The sequence below is a fragment of the Dama dama genome, chromosome 22 (genome assembly GCF_033118175.1).
Source record: "Dama dama isolate Ldn47 chromosome 22, ASM3311817v1, whole genome shotgun sequence".
NCBI lineage: Eukaryota > Metazoa > Chordata > Mammalia > Artiodactyla > Cervidae > Dama > Dama dama.
The window spans coordinates 18,846,502-18,870,292 of record NC_083702.1 but is presented as its reverse complement, the minus strand read 5'-3'; the positions used below and the strand labels follow the sequence as shown (position 1 = coordinate 18,870,292).

The 23,791-nt window shown below is 40.9% G+C and overlaps 1 pseudogene; it reads left to right on the top strand.

Moving 5' to 3' along the window:
- The first annotated feature begins 1,521 nt into the window (after nt 1-1,521).
- Nucleotides 1,522-20,569, top strand: LOC133043057 (large ribosomal subunit protein uL15-like; annotated as a pseudogene).
- The last annotated feature ends 3,222 nt before the right edge of the window (nt 20,570-23,791 follow it).

Below are 23,791 nucleotides of genomic sequence, written 5' to 3'. Positions count from 1 at the left end.
ATGAGTCTTGAGTGGGCATCCATGAGAATACTTATCACCATGCATTTCACTGTGTTTTGCCCACATCCCTCCCAGATAACACACTCCTTGAGGGTTGTGAATCATATCCTTTTATTTAAGTATCTTTCATTCTAAGTGCTAAGAATAGGGAATGGGGAGTTTAATGGGCATAATACTTCTCTTCTGCAAGATGGAAACAGTTCCAGAAATTGATGACAATGTAAATATTCTTAATGAGTATGCTTCATGCCACTGAACTGCATACTTATGAATGATTAAAATGATAAAATTTTATGTTATATGCATTTTACCACATTTTTTAAAAGTTAAAAAAAAATCATATCCTTTGATCAGTAATTCCATTTCAATCTTTTGGCAAATTATTTTTTACTTTTTTTATTGATATATAGTTGATGTCTGGAGGAGGAAATGGCAACCCCCTCCAGTATTCTTGCCTAGAAAATTCCATGGACAGATGAGCCTGTGGGGCTAAAGTCCATGGGGTCACAAAGAGTTGGACACGACTGAGCATACATGCATGGTTGATGTACAATGTTGTATATCAGGTGTACATCAAAGTGATTCAGTTTGAATTATATAATATCAAACCAATTGCTTTTTCAAGTTATTTTCCCTTATAGGTTATTATAAAATATTGAGTTTAGTTCCCTGTGCCATACTATACGTCCTTATTTGTCATATGTCCTTTTTGGTCAACAATATGTCCAGGAAGGACTATATGTCCTTATTGATCGGCAATTCCATTTCTAGAATATTATTCTAAGCTAATAGAATATAAGCTACAAGAGGGCAAGGACAAGGGATGTGTCTTTTCCTCAAAGTTTCTCCACTGCCAAGGAAAGTGTCTGCCACGTAGCAGACATTCAATAGGTATCTGTGCAATTTAAAAACAAAAAAATGAATGAATGAATGGATTGGCACTATTTCCAAAGGTCTTGCTCTTTTGGATAGCCACATCTTCTCCATTCCCGTTTCTCCCACTCCTACTTGCACCCTAGCTAGTGCATTTAGTCTACAAACCCCACCTGTTTTCAACAATAAATGGAGGCTGCACCTTGATTCTCTCCATTTAACTTTCCTGATTTAAAGTCAGAAATCAGACTAACTGGGGACTTCCCTAGTGATCCAGTGGTCAAGAACCCGCCTTGCAATTCAGGGGACATGGGTTCAATCCCTGGTTGGGGAACTAAGATCCCACATGCCACGGCCAACTAAGCCCATGTGCCACAACTAGGGAAGCCTGCTTGCCATAATGAAGACCCAGCATAGCAAAAAAAGGGAAGAAAGAATCAGATCAACTCATTTAAAATCCGGTTCCACCACTTACCAGTTGTGTGATCACTGGCAAATCATTCAACTGTGAAGTGAGAATAAAGCATTCTTTGCTGAGTTGCCGACGGGGTCTGAAGAGATAATGCATATGCGAAGCTCAGGTTGTCTGACAAATGGTAAGCACTCCATAAAAGGCTGCCAACATGTCATCCTAACTAAGGAAGACTTAGGGGTCCCATGAGCCACAGCCACGGCCACACTGGCAAACACTGGAAACACCCAGGAGGCCAAGGTAATGCTGGTGCCATGCATCACCACGGCATCAACTTCAATATCACCCAGGTTACTTTGGGAAAGTTGATATGAGAGATTACCACTTAAGTGGAACCAGAGTTTCTGCCCAACTGTCAATCTTGATAAACTGTGAACCTAGATCAGTGAGCAGACATGGGTGAATGCTGCCAAGAACAAGACTGGAGCTCCTCCTATCATTAATGTGGCATTGTCGAGTTACTACAAAGTTCTGGGGAAGGGAAAACTCCCAAAGCAGCCTGTCATTGTGAAGGTCAAATTCTTCAGCAGAAGAGCTGAGGAGAAGATTAAGGGTGTAGGTGGGGCTTGTGTCCTGGTGGCTGGAAGCCACATGCTGGGAAATTCGTTAAATGATAACAAGTGCTTTTCAAAAAAGAAACAGCAAGGTGACATTAATTTGTTGCTGCTGTTTAGTTGCTCAGTCATGTCTGACTCGTTGCAACCCCGTGGATTGCAACACCCCAGGCTTCTCTGTCCTTCACCATCTTCTGGAGTTTGCTCAAACTCATGTCCATTGAGTCGGTGATGCCATCCAACCATCTCATCCTCTGTTGCCCCCTACTCCTCCTGCATCAATCTTTCCCAGCACCATGGTCTTTTCCAATAAGTCGGCTCTTCGCATCAGGTGGCCAAACTTCAGCTTCAATATCAGTCCTTCCAAAGAATACTCAGGATGGATTTCCTTTAGGATTGACTGGTTTGATCTCCTTGCAATCCAAGGGACTCTCAAGAGTCTTCTCCAGCACCATAGACATTAAATATTGCTGTCATTGTTATTTATTAAAGTGGCATTTGATCAAGGGAAAGAAAGCAATAATTGAGTGTGTAGGCACATCATATAGCAGAAAAAGCAACAGGATCAGGAATGGGGGATCTGAGTTAGTTAAGGCTCCTCCAATGACCTTGTAATCTTAGACAATTTACTCAGTCTTTTATGATACATGACTTCCCTAGTGGCTCAAACGGTAAAAGCGTCTGCCTACAAAGTGGGAGACCCAGGTTGGACCCCTGGGTCGGGAAGATCTCCTAGAGAAGGAAATGGCAACATATTCCAGTATTCTTGCCTGGAAAATCCCATGGACGGAGGAGCCTGGTAGTCTACAGTCCATGGGATCACAAAGAGTTGGACACGACTGAGCAACTTCACTGTCACTTTATGATACGTACCAAGGCATGTGTTACCAAGTCCAAGCTTGCTCTGCTCACTGCTCAAGAGGTCAGTGAATCAAGAGACAAGGTGTTGAGGCAACGAATATGACTTTATTCAGAAACCCAGCTGACCAAGAAGATGGCAGACAAACATCTCAAAATAACCATCCTCTTGGGGTCTGGATGCCCAGTTATTTTATGGATCAGAGATGTGGAGAGGTGAGGAAGCAAAGTAAAAGGACCATTTAATATCTTGCAAATGTCTCCTACAGTGGCAAGCCTCAGGCAGGGGGAAGTGTTAATTTTTTTCTTCCTGCCATTTACAGGTGGACAAGGTTATGAACAAAGGCACTTTAGCTTAACAGGCAGAGGGACAGAATTCTCTGAGACAGCCCATTATGTATACTTATAATAACAAAAACGGCAAAAACAAGGGTTAGAGTCAAAGAAACAGTTTTCAACATGGAGTCAGAATTGACTTCTCGCTGAAAAACATGGACATTTTAAAAATAAGATATGAATGATCTGAGATGTCATAAAGCATTAACCAACTGGGCCTCACTTTCTTTCCCCATAAAATCATAGCAATAAATTTGATCTTCTTTAAGGGCTCTACAAACAAAAACACTGTAACTCTAGGGGAGTAGGGAGGGGTACTATAGGGGTGTGGGAGTGGGAGGTATGAACTACCAGGTATGAGTTCAAGGATGTATTTGTACAACATGAGGAATATAACCAATATTCTGTAATAACTGTAAATGGAAAGTAACCTTTCAAAATTGTATAAAAAATAAAAATTTTAAAAGTTAAAAAATAAAAGACACACACACACAAAATATATTCTAGACTTTCAGCCCAAATGAGAAAATCAAAGTAAGACAATATGGCTAAATATTGTAGAACTAGTTATTTTATATATATATATATATACATATATATATATAAACATGGGGTCGCAAAGAGTGGGACACGACTGAGCGACTGAACTGAACTGAACTGAACTGACATATATGTGTAATTTATATATTTATTTTTGGCTGCACTGGGTCTTCGTTGCTGTGTGGGCTTTTCTCTAGTTGTAGCCAGTGGGGTCTACTCTCTAGTTTTGGTGTGAGAGTTTCTCATTGCAGTGGCTTCTCTTGTTGCAGAGCATGGACCCTAGAGCATGGGCTCAAAAGTTGTGGTCCACCAGCTTAGTTGTTCCATGGCATGTAGGATATTCCTGGATCAGGGATCGAACCCATGTCCCCTACATTGGCAGGTGGATTCTTTACCACTGAGTCACCAGGGAAGCCCTAGAGCCAGTTTTGCAAGTCATGGACTTAAAATCCCAGCTCTATCCCTTACTGACTGTGAAGTTCTGAAAAAATTATTTCCCTGGCCTTTGGTTTTCTAATCAATGAAATGGGAAATATATCAGTTTCACAGAATTATTGTGATCATAAGCATGAAAAATATTCGACTTCAATAGTAAAAAGAAGCAAATTAAGCACTATGGATGGACCTAGAGATTATCATACTAAGTGAAGTAAGCCAAAGAAAGATATATATCACAACGATATCACTTATATGTGGAATCTAAATGTGATAAATAGACTTATTTACCAAACAGAAATAGGGAATTCCCAGACCTATTCCCAGACCTATTCCAGTCCAGTGGTTATGACTCTGCGCTTCCAATGCATGGGCAGGGGTTCAATCCCTGATCAGGGAACTGAGATCCCTTCAGTGAGACTGAAAAAACAGATAAAAATAACACAGAAACAGACTCAGACATAGAAAATAAACTTATGGTTACCAAAGTGGGGGAAGGGATAAATTAGGAGTTTATCATTAGCGGATACGAACTGCTGCTGCTGCAAATTCACTTCAGTTGTGTCCGACTCCGTGACCCCACAGACGGCAGCCCACCAGGCTCCCCCGTCCCTGGGATTCTCCAGCAAGAACACTGGAGTGGGTTGCCATTTCCTTCTCCAAAGCATGAAAGTGAAAAGTGAAAGTGAAGTCGCTCAGTCGTGTCCGACTCTTCACGACCCCGTGGACTGCAGCCTACCAGGCACCTCCGTCCATGGGATTGTCCAGGCAAGAGGACTGGAGTGGGTTGCCATTGCCTTCTCCAAGCAGATACGAACTACTATATATAAAACAGAAAACAGAAAGGTTCTGCTGGATAGCACAGGAAACTATATTCAGTATCTAGTAATAACTTAAAATAATGAATATTAAAAAGAATACACACACACACACACACACCCCCCCACTGAATCACTTTGTGGTACACCAGAACGACTAAACTATACTTCAATTAAAAAAAAAAAAAGGGATTTCTAAACAACAGAAGCAAATTAAAGCAATACAATGTCTGTCTATCCAATTAGCAAGGTGAAAAAATGATGAGGAAGCAAGGAAACAAACATTATTACACTCATCTCTGGTATATACATTAATATAACATACCTAGAATAAAAGTTTGCAATATATATTAAATGTTTTAAAATTATTGTGTCCTTTTTCTTTTTTGACCCCACACTGTGGCATGCGGGATCTTAGTTTCCAGACTACGGATTGAGCCTACGTGCCCTGCATTGGAAGCAGAGAGTCTTAACACTGGACCACCAGGCAAATCCCTATTGTGTCCTTCTTATATGAAATAACTAGAGTTGTCAAATTAATTGTGACAGAAGTAGAATGGTGGTTGCCAGGGGCTAGGAGAGGAGAGAATGAGGAATGGGGAGTTATTCTTTAAAAAATACAGAGTTTTTGTTTTGCAAGGTGAAAAAAGACATGAAAATCAGTGGTAGTTATGGTAGCACAATGTAAATATTCTTAATGCCACTGAACCATATACTTAAGAATAATTAACCAATAAATCTGGCATTGTGTACATTTTACCAAAAAATTTTAAAAAATGGTTTAATCAGCAATTCCACTTTTAGAATATTATTTGAAACCACTAGAATATAAGCTACAAAAGGTGAACAAATCATGAGTACTTGATAAATATTCATTGAGTGAATTAAGTAATGGAAGTAGACAAAGAATTATGAATATGTTCATTTTAGTATATTTTTATAGAGAAAACTTTAAAACAACCTAACTGTACAATATTAAGTGCATTATTGAGCATCCATAAGTTTTGCTATTACTCAGCCATAAATAATATTATAAAAGAATACATGTGGTGTGAAAACTTACCCAGGGAAAGCTTATCCTTAGTAATTTAAGCAAAAAAAAAAGTTTTTGAAATATACAGAAAAATAATCCAATTTTGGAAAAATAAGTACAGAAAAAATCCAGAAAGATTGATATTAACACATTAACAATTGCTATTTCTTAGTAATTTTTTGTAATTTCTATTTTTTTATTTTTATAATAAATTGTTTTTAATTTTACCATTAGAAAAAAGTTACTTAAACGAAACAGTGTAGTCTTGACCTCTGAAGTACAAAGTGCTTTGGCTGCTGCTGCCAATCATAGAACAAATAACTGGGTGTCTAAAAACCGTTATAAGTTCTAGGGACACAGAAGTGGCAAAACAAAGTCCTATAGGTAAAGAATTGGGGAAACTTATTTTAAGAACTAAGGAGAGTATAGACGATTTTATTTCCAAAACCGAAATAGAGACAGACACAGAGAACAAATCTATGGACACCAAAGGTGGAAGAAAGGGTGGGAGAAATTGGGAGATTGGGATTAACATATATACACATGTATAAAATAGATAACCAATGACAACTTAACTGCATAGCTCAGGGAACCCTACTCAATGTTCTGTGGTGATCTAAATGGAAAGGAAATCCAAAAAGGAGGGGTTATATGTATGCGTACATCTGATTCACTTTGCTGTACAGTGGAGACTAACACAATATTGTAAAGCAACTATACTCCAATAAAAATTAATTCAAAACAAACAAGAAAAAGAATTAAGGAAAACTTCAAATATATAATGATGCTTCTCCAACCTGACAATCTGACCTCACTCATATCCTCCTACCGCTATTTGTACATATATGAGTCTCTGGGGTGACTCAGATGGTAAAGCGTCTATCTGCAATGCTGGAAACCCGGGTTCGATTCCTGGGTCGGGAAGATACCCTGGAGAAGGAAATGGCAACCCACTCCAGTACTCTTGCCTGGAAAATCCCATGGACAGAGGAGCCTGGTAGGCTATAGTCCATGGGGTCGCAAAGAGTTGGATACGACTGAGTGACTTTACTTACTTACTTCCCTGTAATAAAAGACCTGGGAATTTTTTTTTTTTTTTTGACCTGGGAATTTTTTTGTTTTGTTTTTTTAAACCTTTTCTAACTCAATAGATTTCTAGACACATCCTCCCTCATCTCTAAACATGACAGCAAGCCGTAGCATTAGTGTGGACTTAGGAAAGTTGAGAATATTTAGGAATTAAGGAAAATTCATTGAGATTTTCTATACTAATTATAGCCCACACTCTGGTGATCATGCACACTGCTCTTACTAGCTCTTAGAAAAGATAGGAATGACCCAAGCAATAAGGAATTATCCAAATAAGAAGACGAAGAATTTGCTGAGGGCATCTGCAAAGCACACACATTAAAAACAAATGTTCAGAAAGACAATTTTTAGGATTGAGGTAGACATCAAGAAACAAATTTGTGGGAATTCCCAGGTGGTCCTGTGGTTAGGACTCCATGTTCTACTGCAGGGGGCACAGGTTCCATCCCAGGTCAGGGAACTAAGATCTCACATGCCACACACACACATGAAAAGATAGGGGGAAAAAAGGAGTTTTTCATTTCCTTAGATGTATTTTGCCATTAAATATATTATTTATAATTACGTTTGGTGGGTGAGTGATTAGTGAGAACTACGGTCAGAGGATGAGATGGTTGGATGGCATCACCAACTCGATGGACATGAGTTTGAGCAAGCTTAGGGAGTTGGTGATGGACAAGGAAGTCCGGTGCGCTGCAGTCCATGGGACTGCAAAGAGTTCGACACAACTTAGTGACTGAACATTAACAACAATAGTCTGAGTAGAAGTAGTTAGGGGATGTTAGGGGGAAAAAAACAGAAGGTTCACAGGGTTAATATTTATGCCATATGTTATGCAGTCCATGGGGTTGCAAAGAGTCGGACACAACTGAGCGACTGAACTAAACTCACATGCTGTTAAAACCTCATTCTTGCCATTTAACAGCTTGAGCATTTTTATCTTATTATTAAAGCAAAAATAAAACAATAATGAATAAAAATCCCTTAGAATCAACCTAATGACTATGTAATAATATTACTTTATATTAATATATCATTTTTAATCATTTATAAATTTATCTTTTGACACTAAATAACCATGTCTTTAGCTGCATTTCATGACAAGCCAAATCAAGTTCTATCTGCATTTCCTATGATGTTCTTACTAAATTATATCTAATTATCAATTCAATGTACATAAAAACTTAAGGGTCTTAATCCTTTGGGATGAATTGTTTTAAATAAAATATCAATTTGTACTCCCAGCAGTAGTGAATGAGAGTTTAGTTTCAATAACTCTGGCTGGTCTTGGATATTTTCTTTCCTTCTTTAGCTTTTTTTTTTTTCTTCTTCTTTAGCTTTTTAAGATGAGATGTAACTGATAAATACTTCATCTATCTTCATTTAGACTTCTTTTATTGGCCACACCACATGGCATATGGGATCTTAGTTCCCTGACTGGGGATTGAACCCTTGCCTCCAGCATGGTGGCTGTTCGGAGTCCTAACCACTGGACTGCCAGGGGATTTCCTGGACTACTTTAATTATTCAGGTTGATTTTTTTTTTTAAGTCATTTGTACATTTTCTTTGAAATGTACATTTCTATTGTTGACACTCTTGGACGAGAGCAAATACATTTTTTATGTAAAAAAGAAAAAAGAGTGTTTTCAGTAATGGTCAGCATCAGGTTATCAGAAATCCGCAGTGCAGGATTTTGTACCATATCCTATGTGATGATCACAAATTGAGGTTTAGATGTTCTGCTGAGATCTCTAGGCATTGTCACCTCAAACCGACACCACTCAGTATTACAGTCTCCTGAAACAAAGCTGCTCACAGTGTGGGCCTCGGTCCTATTCATCTGCAAATTGTTACTTGTGGACACAGCTCAGAAAACAAAAGCAAGTGTTAAAGAATGTTTAGAGCAATTTGACAAATTATTGTTATGTCAGATTAATCTATTATTTTTTAAATGCTGTTTAATTTTGTGTTTTAAGTTATTAATTTCTAGTAAATTTTCAATTATATCTTATAGGTATTTTGATCCATGATTCAAGATTAAAACAACAAGCTGGGACTTCCCTGGCAGCTCATTGGTAAAGAATCTGCCTTGCAACGCAGGGGATCTGGCTTCAATCCCTGGTCCAGGAAGATGCCACAGAAGCTCTGGCACTGCAGCTAAGACTTGACAGAGCCAAATCAATTAAAAATAAATAAATAAATAAAACAAGCTGAACCTTCACCATAGACAGGTTGAAAAGCAATATTCTAAATTATTTATTTGACTCAGCATATTAGTTTCCTATTGCTGCTATAAAATTTACTGGAAATTACAAAAAAAATTTACTGGAAATTTAGTAGGTTAAAACAACAGAAATTATTATCTTACAGTTCTAGAGGTTAGAAGTCCAAAATTGGTCTTAATGGGTTAAAATCATGGTATAACTTAAAGCTATGTGGGGACTTCCCTGGAGGTCCAGTGATTAAGACTCCACAGTTTCAGTGCAGGGGGCTTGGGTTCAATCCCTGGTCAGGTCACAAGCCAAGTGGCCAAAAAAAAAAAAAAAAAAAAATGGATAGCTTGGAGCTGTGTTCTTTCTGGAAGCTCAAGAGAAGAATCTGTTTCTTTGCCTTCTTCAGCTTCTAGAGCATGTCTACATTCCTTGGCCAGTGATCTCTTTCCCCATTTTCAAAGCCAGCAGAGTAACACCCTCAGATAGCTCTCACTCTGATCTCCTTTACCACTTGTAAGGACTTTTGTGATTACGGCACTTCAATACAGGATTATCTTCCCGTCTCAAGATCCTTGACTTAATCATGTTGGTAAGTTTCCTTTGGCATATGATAACCTATTCACAGGTTTTGGGGTTCAGGATATGGACGCCTATAGGGGGTCACATTCTCAAATCCATCTTCAGAGAGCAAAAGGGGTTCTTGGTTACACCAGAGTTGCTTTCCACAAATAACACGTCAGACCATAGAGCAAGGGTAAGTAATTAAGTGATTTTGATCCTGGATGTAAACAAATTTTTTAAAAATCTCAGTTGTTTTTCATTAATTTTAACTAAGATGTTACCCATCAAATCATCTAATATTATTTTATCTATTTACCTGTCTGGAAAAGAGTTGAGTAATAATACCACTAGAAGATATCATGTTAGCACCATGTAACCCTAAGTTAAAGAGTTGTGAAACTCTATCAGAATTTATCAAATTTTATCACCATTTTCAAGGGGTTTTGTGTGTCTATGTGTGTCAATTATTAAAGACAACCTTTTGAGTTTTATCAGCCACCACTATTTGTTATCAGCAGCAAGACCCTGCTGTAGCATAGTCTGTGTCCACACCATTCAAATTGTTTCTGATAGAACTACTGAGAGACAGCTCTGCTCTTAGTATATTACTCTCTCCATTCATTGTGATTCCTTTTAGTTTGAAGTATTTTATTTTTGCAAGACCAGCAGCTACTAAATAAGGTAGCAATTATCAGCTGACATTTAGATTTTTTTTTTTCCTTTGACCATGCTGCATGGCTTACGAGATCTCAGTTCCCCGACTAGGGATTGAATTCAGTCCCCTGCAATGGAAGCTTGGAGTTTTAACCACTAGCCAGGGCAGTCCCTCACATGAAAGGTTTTGGTATAAATTTGTGTGCTTTTCTCCTGTTAATCTGTCTTTGTCAGTTTAAGACCCAGCCAGAGACAATAAGGGGTTCAAGAAAAACTTTTTTTCCTCCCCTACACCATGCATAAGCTGTTCTGTATGCTTTTATTTTGTAATATGACACAAGTCAATATTCTAAAATAATATAGCGCTCATTACAGAGCCCTCTAACATGACACTAAGAACCATTTTTTCCTTAATGGATTTTTCCTCAATACAATGATGATGCCTCTCCAGTATTGGTTTTGTGGTTCCTAACCCATTAGGGAGAAATGCCTAATTGTTTCTATTTAATATACTCAACTTTTAACATAATTCACAATTTTTCATATGCTTCTTGGATATTTGAACTTCTTTTGGAAATATTTTTGTCCATTTTCCACTTGGATTATTCATCTGTTAATTTTTTTCTCATTTTGGGGGCTTGAGGCATATGGGAACCTAGTTCACTGATTAGGGATGGAACGCACGCCACCTGCAGGGGAAGTGTGGCATCTTAACAGCTGGACCACAAGGGAAGTCCAGAGAACATAAAATCCTCTGCATCCTGAAGTGGGAAAGATGAATCACTGGGTGGGCTCGAACTACCAACCTTTCTGTTAACAACCAGTTGTGCCAAAGAGACACCTCATTAAGATTTAAATTGAGGAAGAATTAAAAGACCTTTTGACTGTAATCCCTCTTGTTGCCTATTGTTTAGTTGCACATTCCCCTCCACTGGAAGGAGGATTCTTAACCACTGGACCACCAGGGAAGTCCCTATCATTGTCTTGTAATTTCTAACTTGTTCCCCAGCTTGCAGTCTCTTTTACTCTATTTATGCTGTCCATAGCATATATCTTCTAACACATTAATAACTTCATTCATCTATTGAATAAATATTTGTGCAGGTACTGTCTTAAGCATTTGAGATGAAAGGGTTAGTCACTTAATTGTGTCTGACTCTGTGACCCCATGGACTGTAGCTCTCCAGATTCTTCTAGTCCATGGGATTCTCCAGGCATGAACACTGGAGTGGGTTGCCATTCCCTTCAGGGGATCTTCCCCACCCAGGGGTTGAACCCAGGTCTCCTATACTGGAGGCAGATTCTATACCATTTGAGCCACCAGGGACCCAAGCATTTGAGATATATAAGTGAACATATAAAATTCCTTGATCTCAAACTTACATTCTACTGGGGTAAGACAGTCAACACACAAATAATAGATACTGGGCTTGCCAGGTGGCACTAGGGGTAAAGAACCCACCTACCAATGCAGGAGATGTAAGAGACAGGCGTTCAATCCCTGGGTTGGGAAGATCTCCTGGAGAAGGAAATGGCAACCCACTCCAGCATTCTTGCCTGGAGAATCTCATGGACAGAGGAAGCTGGTAGACTACAGTCCATTAGGGTCACACAGAGTCCAACATGACTGAAGCAACTTAGCACGCATGCATTTGTTGAATAAAGAAACAGGTAAATCTTTGGGCACTTATCCAAGTACTTTTTAAAAAAATTTATTTAATATATTCATATTTTTGCTTCGCTGGGTTTTTTCATTGCTGCCCATGGCCTTTCTCATGTTGCAGTGAGTGGGGGACTTCCCTAGTGGCTCAGCTGGTAAAGAATCTGCCTGCAACTTGGGAGACCCTGGGTCGGGAAGATCCCCTGGAGAAGGAAGTGGCAACCCACTGCAGTATTCTTGCCTGGAGAATCTCATGGACAGAGGAGTCTGGTGGGCTACAGTCCATGGGGTCGCAAAGAGTCGGACACAGCTGAATGACTAACACATATATAGTGAGTGGGGGCTACTCTCTAAATTGCGGTGTGTGAGTTTCTTTTGTTGTGGAGCACAAGTGCTACCAGGATTGAACCTCTGTCTCTTGCATTAGCAGGCAGATTTAAAAAAATGTTGAGAGAAGAAAAAAAAAAAAAATGTTGAATAACTTAAAATTTGGTGAAAGAAAATATAGCTTATAAAACTTTATAGTCAATATTTTGTAAATTATGATTAAGAAACACATTCTCAATTGGCAATTTAAACTTTAAATAAATGTTTGTGAATAATTTATCTTCTGGATAACACATTTGTGGAGCTTTCTGGTTTCTCCAAAGGCAAAGAAAATAAAATATTAATGCTTAAATGTCTAAATTGTCTATCTGATCTAAGACTGCCTTTAATGTCTGAGCCTCAAGCAAAGAAAACAAGAAATAGTTCTCTATTCTTCCAAGGCTATAAATTTGCAGTTGATAAGGACTGGAGGGGTCATTTTTACTGCCTGGGATAACAATGTTTCTCCTTTCTTGCATTTTTAGATAATGAGGATAACAAATCCTTAAAAGTTCTTGCATTCTTGCCTAGAGGATCAGAAGACAATAGAAAAGATGTTGGTCATGACCTTTACTCTTAGGATTAGCTTTTTTGAGCACTTTTGGGATTTAGGAACTCCAAGTTTATCTTTACTGTTTCAAAACTAGAGGCAGTATTAACAAGTTTTAAGGGAGAGGGAAAAGGAACAAAAATCAAAACAAACTTGAACACTAGTGTACTCACTCTTTTTTAATATTTTGACTTTTTATATATGAGCTTGAAATATATGAAGGGCTTCCCAGGTGAAAAGTGAAGTGAAAGTGTTAGTCATGTCTGACTCTATGCAACCCCTTGGACTGTAGCCCACCAAGCTCTTCTGTCCTTGGAATTTTCCAGGCAAGAATACTGGACTGAATTGCCATGCCCTTCTCCAGGGGACCTTCTTTGCCCAGGGATCCAACCCGGGTCTCCTGTATTGCAGATGGACTCTACTCTTTAAAATATATGAAGGGCTTCCCAGGTGGTGCAGTGCCAAAGAATCTGCCTGCCAATGCAGGAGACCCAAGACTTGGATGAGTGGAAAATGGCAACCCACTCCAATATTCTTGCCTGGAAAATCCCACAGACAGAGAAGCCTGGCATGTGATCACAAAGAGTTGGACATGACTGAGCACACACACAAACACACACACACATGAAATATATGAGCTTCCCAGATGGCTCAGTGGTAAAGAACCCACATGCTAATGCCAGAGATTCTATTCAGTTCTGTTCCTGGGTTGGGAAGATCCCCTGGAGAAGGAAATGGCTACCCACTCCAATATTCTTACCTAGGAAATCCCATGGACAAAGGAGCCTGGCAGGCTACAGTCCTTGGAGTCACAGAAGAGTTGGACACAACTTATTGACTAAACAACATCAACATAAGTGAAAGATTAAATAGATGTTATGATGCACCAACTTTGCTTTGGGTTTCCCAGGTGATGCTAGTGGTAAAGAATGTGCCTGCCAATGGAGGAGATGTTAAGAGATGTGGGTTTGATCCCTGGGTTGGGAAGATTCCCTGGAGGAGGGCATGGCAACCCACTCCAGTATTCTTGCCTGGAGAATCCCATGGACAAAGGAGCCTGGAGGGCTACAGTCCACAGGGTCGAAAAGAGTCAGACATGGCTGAAGCAACTGAGCACGCACACACAGGCACACACCCATATGGTACACAGACTCCCTCTCCCATCCCTACTGTTGTCCACACCTACTGGCAGGTAAGTATGGGAACCACACATACTACAACCTCTACACTGTGGCAGACCCTTGTTGTCATCTGCCATCCTACCTCCATAGGACCTCAGGGAAACGTTGCCCATTAACTCTGAGCAATGAGATAATTGCAGGGGAGTTACATAGATGTCCAGCATTCCCCTCATGGCAGCTATTACACCTTAACTCTTTGTGGTAGAAGAGCCACATCCATTCTTATTCCTCCCAAACTTATGAGCTGTGCTGTAAAATGTCTACATGAATGCCTCTGCCACTGTTTTACTCAGCAGCAGCACCAAGCTCCTCCTTTCAAAGAAAGAAAGTGAAGTTGCTCAGTCTCGTCCGACTCTTTGCGACCCCATGGACTGTAGCCCACTAGGCTCTTCCATCCATGGAATTTTCTAGGCAAGAGTACTGGAGTGGGTTGCCATTTCCTTCTCCAAGGGCTCTTCCCAACCTAGGGATCGAACCGGGGTTTCCCGCATTGTGGGCAGACACTTTACCGTCTGAGCCACCAGGAACCCCAAACTCTCCTTTCAAATTCTGCCCTTATTGAATGACCCACATCCAGCCAAATGCCCAGCCATGCACCATACATCTTGAGATCCCACCCTTGAGTTTTCATCCTCTGTGTATTTCTCTAATTTAGGACTCTTCCTTGGTACTCATAGTTAATATAAACCCCACGCTTCTCAGATTTCCCTTGTATTGCAGTGGATAAGAATCCTCCTGCCAATGGTTTTGACCCCTAGTCCAGGAAGACTCCACACGCCATGGAGCAACTAAGCCTGTGTGCCACAATCACTGAGCCTGCGCTCTAGAGCCCTTGAGCTGCAACTCCTGAGCCTGTGTACAGTAACAACTGAAGTCCAGGAGCTTAGAGACCGTGCTCTGCAACAAGAGAAGTCAATGCAATGAGGAACTTGTGCAAAGCAACAAAGACAAATAAATAAATAAAAATTTTTTTAAAATCCCACTCTTCTGCAAGATTTGAATACCTACCCAACTACTTATCCCCCTATGCCACTACCAGCTAGGTTACCAAGGCAAGAAGGGTTATTATTATTGCAATAAGTTACACACAATTGGGCTTCCCTGATAGCTCAGTTGGTAAAGAATCAGCCTATAATGCAGGAGATCTGGGTTCCATCCCTAGGTTGGGAAGATCCCCTGGAGAAGGGAAAGGCTACCCATTCCAGTATTCTGGCCTAGAGAATTCCATGGACTGTACAGTCCATGGGGTTTCAATGAGTTGGACACATCTGAGTGACTTTCACACACACACATACAAGCACACAAACAATTACTGGACTAATAAAACATGATATTAATCCAGAAAACCTAAAAGTATAAATAAAAGTTATAGGTTATTTGAACCCAGGCACATGCTCACAGCATGGAAGTTTTTGACAGGATCAACTATCAAGGCCCACTTGACATGGCCCACAGGTCTCAATGGACACTTCACTTTACACAGGACCAAATAGCTGCTGGGCTTCCCTGGTGGATCATATGGTAAAGAATCTGCTTTTAGTGCAGGAGACTCAGGTTCTATCCCTGAGTCAGGAAGATCCCCTGGAGAAGGAAATGGCTAACTGTTCCAGTATTCTTGCCTGGAGAATTCCACGGACAAAGGAGCTTGATGGGTTACAGTCCATGAGGTTGAAAAGAGTGAGTGACATGACTGAGTGACTAACACTTTCTTCAAATAGCTGCTAATCATATATATAATATATTAATTTTGAGACTGGGTTATTTCATGTCCTTTCAGTCCTTAGAGGTGGAAGATCAGAGGAAAAACAAAGCTTGGTCTCTGGATTTCCTTTTTAAACAACAGAGACTGAGGCAGAATGTCATTTGAACAACTCGTACAGGGGCACGTGGCACTGCTCCGAACTCTGGCCAGGTTTTCTGAGCTGACTTAGAGTCCTCCTTGGTTAATATCCCCAAGTATTATGCAGTGTAACACCTCCATGTTCTATTTTCACCTCCCTTTTCCAAACAACCTCTATTTCAAATTCCTAATGTTCTGTTTCAATGTATTGACATTAGAGAACTTCCCTGGTGGTCCAATGGTTAAGAATCTGCACTCCAGTGCAGGGGACCCAGGTTCAATCCCTGGTTGGGGAACTAAGATCCCCATGCCGTACCACATGGCCAAAAGGAAAAAAAAAGTATTCAATGTATTGACACTAGGATTCTATAACACTTGCATTCCAAAAGACCTAGTGCTTCTTTCTCTGGTCTATAAATAAAGTGGAATAAAAGCTAATTGAACTCAAAAAGGCATTCAAATTATATAGCTGGCTTATAAAATGAGGATAAAGATGGAGGAAGGAAAGACAGCTGTAGGCAAGAAGACAGCTGGCATCCTGGATATCATACTATGGGGGAGTTAAAATGCACCCGTGTTTAATCTTCCTGCGCCATTCTTCTGGTGGAGGGGCTGGGCCGTGGGTACCTGAGCTGAGGACCTCTGTCAGCATTTCCAAGGAGTATAAGAGGCTAGTGGAGGAAGACAAAGTAAATAAGAATGATTAGGATCAACTGTAAGTCCCCTGCCCTTCTCTCAAATCAGATAGCCTTTTTAACGGGACTTCCCTGGCGATCTATTGGCTAAGACTTCAAGTTACCAATGCAGGAGGCCTCAGTTCCATCCTGCATGCCTCAACTAAGACCTAGTAAATAAATAAATATTAAAAAAAAAAAAAAAAAGAACCTACTTTAATAGGTAAAAAAGGGCTGAACTGGAGGTTCTTCAGGGGTAGACAAAGGAAAGATCACAATCCTATCTCTGGTTTCTCCTTCTCCTAAGGAATCAAGATTGCTGGCAGAAATATCAATCACCTCAGATATGCAGATGACACCACCCTTATGGCAGAAAATGAAGAAGAACTAAAGAGCCTCTTGATGAAAGTGAAAGAGGAGAGTGAAAAAGTTGGCTTAAAGCTCGATATTCAGAAAACTAAGGTCATGGCATCTGGTCCCATCACTTCATGGGAAATAGATGGGGAAACAGTGGCTGACTTTATTTTTCTGGGCTCCAAAATCACTGCAGATGGTGATTGCAGCCATGAAATTAAAAGACGCTTACTCCTTGGAAGGAAAGTTATAACCAACCTGGACAGCATATGAAAAAGCAGGACCTTTGCCTACAAAGGTCCATTTAGTCAAAGCTATGGTTTTTCCTAGTAGTCATGTATGGATGTAAAAGCTGGACTGTAAAGAAAGCTGAGTGCCGAAGAGTTGATGCTTTTGAACTGTGGTGTTGGAGAAGATTCTTGAGAGTCCCTTGGACTGCAAGGAGATCCAACCAGTCCATCCTAAAGGAGATCAGTCCTGGGTGTTCATTGGAAGGATTGATGTTGAAGCTGAATCTCCAATACTTTGGTCACCTGATGGGAAGAGCTGACTCATTGGAAAAGACCCTGATGCTGGGAAAGATTGAGGACAGGAGGAGAAGGGGACAACAGAGGATGAGATGGTTGGATGGCATCACTGACTCAATGGACATGAATTTGGGTAGGCTCTGGGAGTTGGTGATGGACAGAGAGGCCTGGTGTGCTGCAGTTCATGGGGTCGCAAAGAGTCAGACATGACTGAGCAACTGAACTGAACTGAATCTATTAAAAAATTGGTAACAGAGGCAGGATTTCATCTCTGGAAGTATTTTTTTTTTCTTTAAAATTTTAAAATGTACATACTAAAAACAATGTTGTATTAGTTTCAGGTGTACAGCAAAGTGACTTAGTTATCAGTATATCAAAGAATTTGCCTGAAATGCAGGAGACCCAGGTTCAATCCCTGGGTCAGCAAGATACCCTGGAGAAGAGCATGGCAATTCACTCCAGTATTCTTGCCTGGGAGAATCCCAAGGACAGAGGACCCTGAGGGGCTACAGTTCATGGAGCCACAAAGAGCCGGACATGACTGAGGAACTAACACCCACACATTTTTTTTACATTCTCTTCCATTATAGGTTATTATGGGAAATTCATTGGCTGTCCAGTGGTTAAGACTCTGTTCTTCCAATGCAGTGGATTCAGATTCTGTCCCTGGTTGGAGAACTAAGATCCCACATGATGAACATCTTGGCCAAAAATATTAAAAACAAAATAAAACCATTACAGATTATTACAAGATACTAAGTAGAATTCAAGATACCAAGGTGCCTGTGGTATACAGTATATCCTTGCTAGTTATCTATCTTATACATAAATAGTGTGTATCTTAGTCCAAAACCCCTAATTTATATCCTTTGGGAGTACTGGTTCTTCATTCTGAAATTTCAAGAAATAAGGTGCATCCAGGGAAATGCTATGACAAACCTAGACAGCATATGAGAAAGCAGATCCATTACTTTGCCTACAAAGATGCATTTAGTCAAAGCTATGGTTTTTGCCAGTAGTCATGTACGGATGTGAGAGCTAGACAATAAAAACGGCTGAAAACCAAAGAATTGATGCTTTTGAACTGTAGTGCTACAGAAGACTCTTGGGAATCCCTTGGACTGCAAGGTGATCAAACCAGTCAATCCTGAAGAAAGTCAACCCTGAATATTCATTGGAAGGATTGGTGCTGAAGCTAAAGCTCCAATACTTTGGCCACTTGATGAGAAAGGCAGACTCACTGGAAAAGACCCCGAGGCCAAGAAAGATTGAAGGCATGAGTAGAAGAGGACTACAGAGGTTGGATGGCATCACTGGCTCAATGGGCAAGAGTTTGAGCAAACTCTGGGAGATGGTGAAGGACAGGGAAACCTGGTGTGCTGCAGTCGACGGTGTCACAGAGTCGGTCACAACTGAGCAACTAAACAACAACAAGGGAAAGGCAGGCACATGTGGGCATAGGAGTCAAGCAGGGGCAAAGTGAGTGGCATTCCTGGGCTGCAGCACCGTGGTTCTCCTGTCAGTGGGGTCCTCCAAGGTCCCGTAGGTACCTGGTGCCCACCTTGGAGCCCCAACCTGCCCCAGGGCCTCAGTGGCCTGGATCCAGGGTGGATGCCTTGTAAGACTGGTGGGAACAGGCTTCGATACACGAAGCACCAGTGGAGAGGGAGAAAGGGCCCACAGGGAGCATAGGGACCAGGTGGGCCAATGGGGGCGAGGAACACTGACCATGGAGGGGGGCAGGGGGAAAACATGGGGTGGAGCCGGGTGCCACTGCAGAGAGTGCAGTAATTTATTAACTAGGTGGCGCTAGTGAAAACAGTGAGAGACTATTTTCTTGGGCTCCAAAATCACTGCAGATGGTGACTGCAGCCATGAAAGTAAAAAATGCTTACTCCTTGGAAGAAAAGCTATGACAAACCTAGACAGCATATTAAAAGCAGAGACATTACTTTGCCAACATAGGTCTGTCTAGTCAAAGCTATAGTTTTTCCAGTAGTCATGTATGGATGTGAGAGTTGGACCATAAAGAACACTGAGAGATGAAGAATTGATGCTTTTGAACTGTGGTGTTGGAGAAGACTCTTGAGAGTCCCCTGGACAGCAAGATCAAACCAGTCAATCATTGGAAGGGTTGTCACTGAAGCTGAAGCTCTAATACGGTGGCTACCTGATGCGAAAAGCCGACTCCTTAGAAAAGACCCTGATGCTGGGAAAGATTGAAGGCAGGAGGAGAAGGGGAGGACAGAGGAAGAGATGGTTGGATGTCATCACCAACTCAGTGGACATGAGTTTGAGCAAGCTCTGGGAGATGACGAAGGACAGGAAAGCCTGGTGTGATGCAATCCATGGGGAGAGTCATACACAACTGAGGGACTGAGCTTCAACTGAACTACAAGAACCCACTTGCCAATGCAAGAGATGCAGGAGACACGTGTTCATTCCCTGGGTTGGGAAGATCCCCTGGAGGAGGGCATGACAACCCACTCCAGCATTCCTGCCTGGAGAATTCCATGGACAGAGGAGCTTAGAGGACTACAGTCAATGGGTCGGTCAAGACTGAAGTGACTTCGCAGGCAGGACATATGTTTGGGACTGTTTTCCCCAACTGTGACCCTCCTCTCTCCCTTACTAAGCCACACCTCCCTTTGGAATACTTTTCTCTACCCCACCCTGTATTTTGGATCCACCATTTGTTGTCTGTTCCCTGAGGGTTCTTTTGCCTGTGGCTCTCTACTCCTCCAGAAACAAGGCTACACTGTTAAGTTGGGGGGGTGGGGGGGGGGGGAATCATTCAACTGTAGAAAAAAGGTGGGCCTAATAGATAAGAGAGAAAGTGGAGCCAAGATTCTGTTTCATCAGTTTCCATCCTCCCAGCTGGTTAGGATTTTTAAAAAGTACTGTCCAGGATCTTTACCCCTCCTCCAGCCTCTGGCAGATTAAGCCTTTTCTTTCTTTCTTTTTTTTTTTTTCAGATTAAGACTTTTCAGGGTTAAACATTTCTAAAGGATAAATTTGGTTAGAAAGTCATTCTCAAAAAAAAGAAAAAGAAAGTCATTCTTATAGAGGTTAGTGAGAACTTCAGACAACTTTAGCTGAAGTTTTAAACTTATATTTTAGGACTTCCCTGGTGATCCAGTGGCTAAGACTCCCAATGCAGAGTGCTAGGTTCCATCCCTGGTCAGGGAACTAGATCCCTCATGCAGCAACTAAGCACTAAGCATTCACAAACTGCAACTAAGACCTGTGCAGCCAAATGAATAAATAAAAGATATTCTAAAATAAATAAATATACTTGTATTTTGTTCCTTTCTCCCATCCCTGACTTTTCTTTTTTGCCGTACCAAGCCTGATCTTATTTCCTAGACCAGGAACCAAACCAGTGCCTCTGCAGTGGAAGTGCAGAATCTTAACTACTAATTTGTGAGCTCAGTCACTAAGTCGTGTCCGATTCTTGGTGACCACATGGACTGTAGCCCGCCAGGCGCCTCAGTCCGTGGGATTCTCCAGGCAAGAACACTGGAGTGAGTTGCCAAGACCTCCTCCAGGGGATCTTCCCGATTCAGGGATCGAACCTGGGTCTTCTGCAGCTCTTGCATTGCAGGTGGATTCTTTAACTCCACATTTGCTCGAGTGTGAACAAGTATTTATTATTTCAGCCAATAACTTGGCTGAAAACAGGATTCTACATTGGAAATCATTTTCCTTCAGAATTTGAAAGATATGGTTCTGTTATCTTCTAGCATCTGGTGGTGTTGAAGGATCTGAAGCCATCATATTTCCTGATCTTAAAATCTCACTTTTTAACATTTTCTCTTCTATCAGCATTTTACATCTGCTTGTGGTTTTGCTTTACTTACTAGAAGGGGATAGCTTTGAATTATCTTCAAACCCTTCCCTTCATGTTTCAGATATCAAACTTCTAAATTCCAGATGATTATTTTATTTTATTTTGCCCTCTTGAATTTTCCTTTATTAAAGGAACATTTTGTTTGTTTCAAAAAATATTATGTCTTCCTAGGGAAAAAAAAAGGTATAATATGATTTTTTTTATCTCTGGAGAAATCAGTGGTAGTTTTCATTATGAGTTCTTTTTTCTAGTTGCTTCATTTCATTTGGCTTTTTATCTCATCTATCATACTATAAAGATGTTAACTAATAAAAGGCAGCTAAAGGGGTATTACAATTTTTACAAGTTTTTATCCAGTCATTGTATGCATATTTAGGATGTGCATTTTCTGAATGCTCCTATCAGTATTTTTTTTTTTTTTTTGAATGCTCCTATCAGTATTTTTATCTTCTGTTGCTTGGGACTCAATTTCTGTCAAGTTTAAAAAAGCAAAACCCGAAAAAGCAAAAAAAAAAAAAAAAAAGAAAGAAAGAAAAAAAAGAAAAAAGCAAAACTCTACCATCGTCTATGTCCCACACTTCTCTCCAGCCCTGGTTCTCCCAACTGGTTTTTTGTTTTTAACTTTTTATTTCATGTTGGAGTATAGTTAATTAACAATGTTGTGACAGTTCCAGGGGGACAGCAGAGCGACTCAGCCATACATGTATATGTGTCCGTTCTTCCCAAAACTCCCTCCCAGCCAGGCTGCTACATAACACAGAGCAAGTCTCCTGTGCTATATAGTAGGTCCTTGTTGGTTATCCATTTCTAAGTATAGCAGTGTCTCAACTTTCTGGGAAAGGTTGAGGGCAGGAGGAGAAGGAGGTGACAGAGGATAAGCTGGACATGAGTTTGAGCAAAGTCTGGGAGATAGTGAAGGACAGGGAAGCCTGGGGTGCTGCAGTCCACAGGGGTCACAAAGAATCAGACACAACTTAGCGACTGAACAACAACACCCTTCTCTTAAACTTGGATTTCTTGAGTGAGCATCTATGTAGGCCCTTTTTCATCAACTCACGTCTTAATCTTAAAACTCCTGCAATCTGATTTTTGCCCTCACTTCTTCAAGGGCTCTCTGAGACCGCTGTAGGAGCGGTCATCTGTCCCAAAGGGGATACAGCTGAGAGCAGAACCACAGGAGTAGAACTTGCCCTTGGGAGCACCGAGAAGCCACTACCATTTGAGCACAGATGGAATCATGTGGGGAGGGGCATGCTTGTTAAAACAAGAACTGCTGGGCCCCAAGGGCTTCCCAAGTGGTGCTAGTGGTAAAGAATGTGCCTGCCAATGCAGGAGACATAAGAGACCCTGGCTCGATCTTTGGATCAGGAAGACCTGGAGAAGGGAATGGCAACCCACTCCAGTATACTCGTCTGGAGCATCCCATGGACAGAGGAGCCTAGTGGGGCTGTAGTCCATGGGGTCGCACAGAGTCGGACAGGACTGAGGCAACTTAGCACGCACTCACACTGGGCCCGTCTTTGATTCAGTAGGTCTGGGTTGGAGCTCAGCCATTTCTAATCATAACTAACAAGCCACCAGGTGCCTCTGATGTTGCCTGTCTACAGGGCACGCTTTTGAGAACCATTTAAATAAAGTGTTGTGACCTGACACCCATCTATGGCTACCCCTACAAATGCAGTCATTGACCCAAATGACAACTTATGCTTTTTGCTAAAGACAAACAAGACTGCTTTTGGTATTTCTTCATAGTTTCCTGCTATGTGGGGATGGGGAGGTTGAATACTGAAGAGGAGACGAATAACCAAACAGTAGGGCAGCCGGGGATCTTCTATCCCGCAGTCAGCAATTAATGTTAGGGCCCTTTGCCAGAATTCAATACAAATTTATTTTGGGGGGTGGAGGGTAGCAATTTATAAATTTAATTTCAGCTGCTCCGGAAATAAAAAAGAGGCAATGGAATTGATAGTCTAAAAAAGAAATTAAAATTACAGATCCAAAATACACATTCATAAAATATCAACCTATTTCACACTGCTTCTAACAGACCCTTTTTTCCTCTTTTCCCTTACTAGCATCCAAAAGTTTCAGATGAGTCAGGCAAAGAAAACTTGCTGTTAATTGGGAGTTAATTTACAGTCAGAGGGAAACTGCCGTCTCCTCCTTGAACTTCAGCACTTTAAGCCCAGTTCACAAACCAGCAGCCATTTTTACAAGCAGAGTTTGAAAAAAATGGATTTTTCAGGCAACCTCAGGAAGACACAACCACAGAGGCGCCTTATAAAATTTCCACCCTACTTGACAGAAAGCATTATTACCCTCTCGTATTAGTCCCCTAATAGGATTACGCCC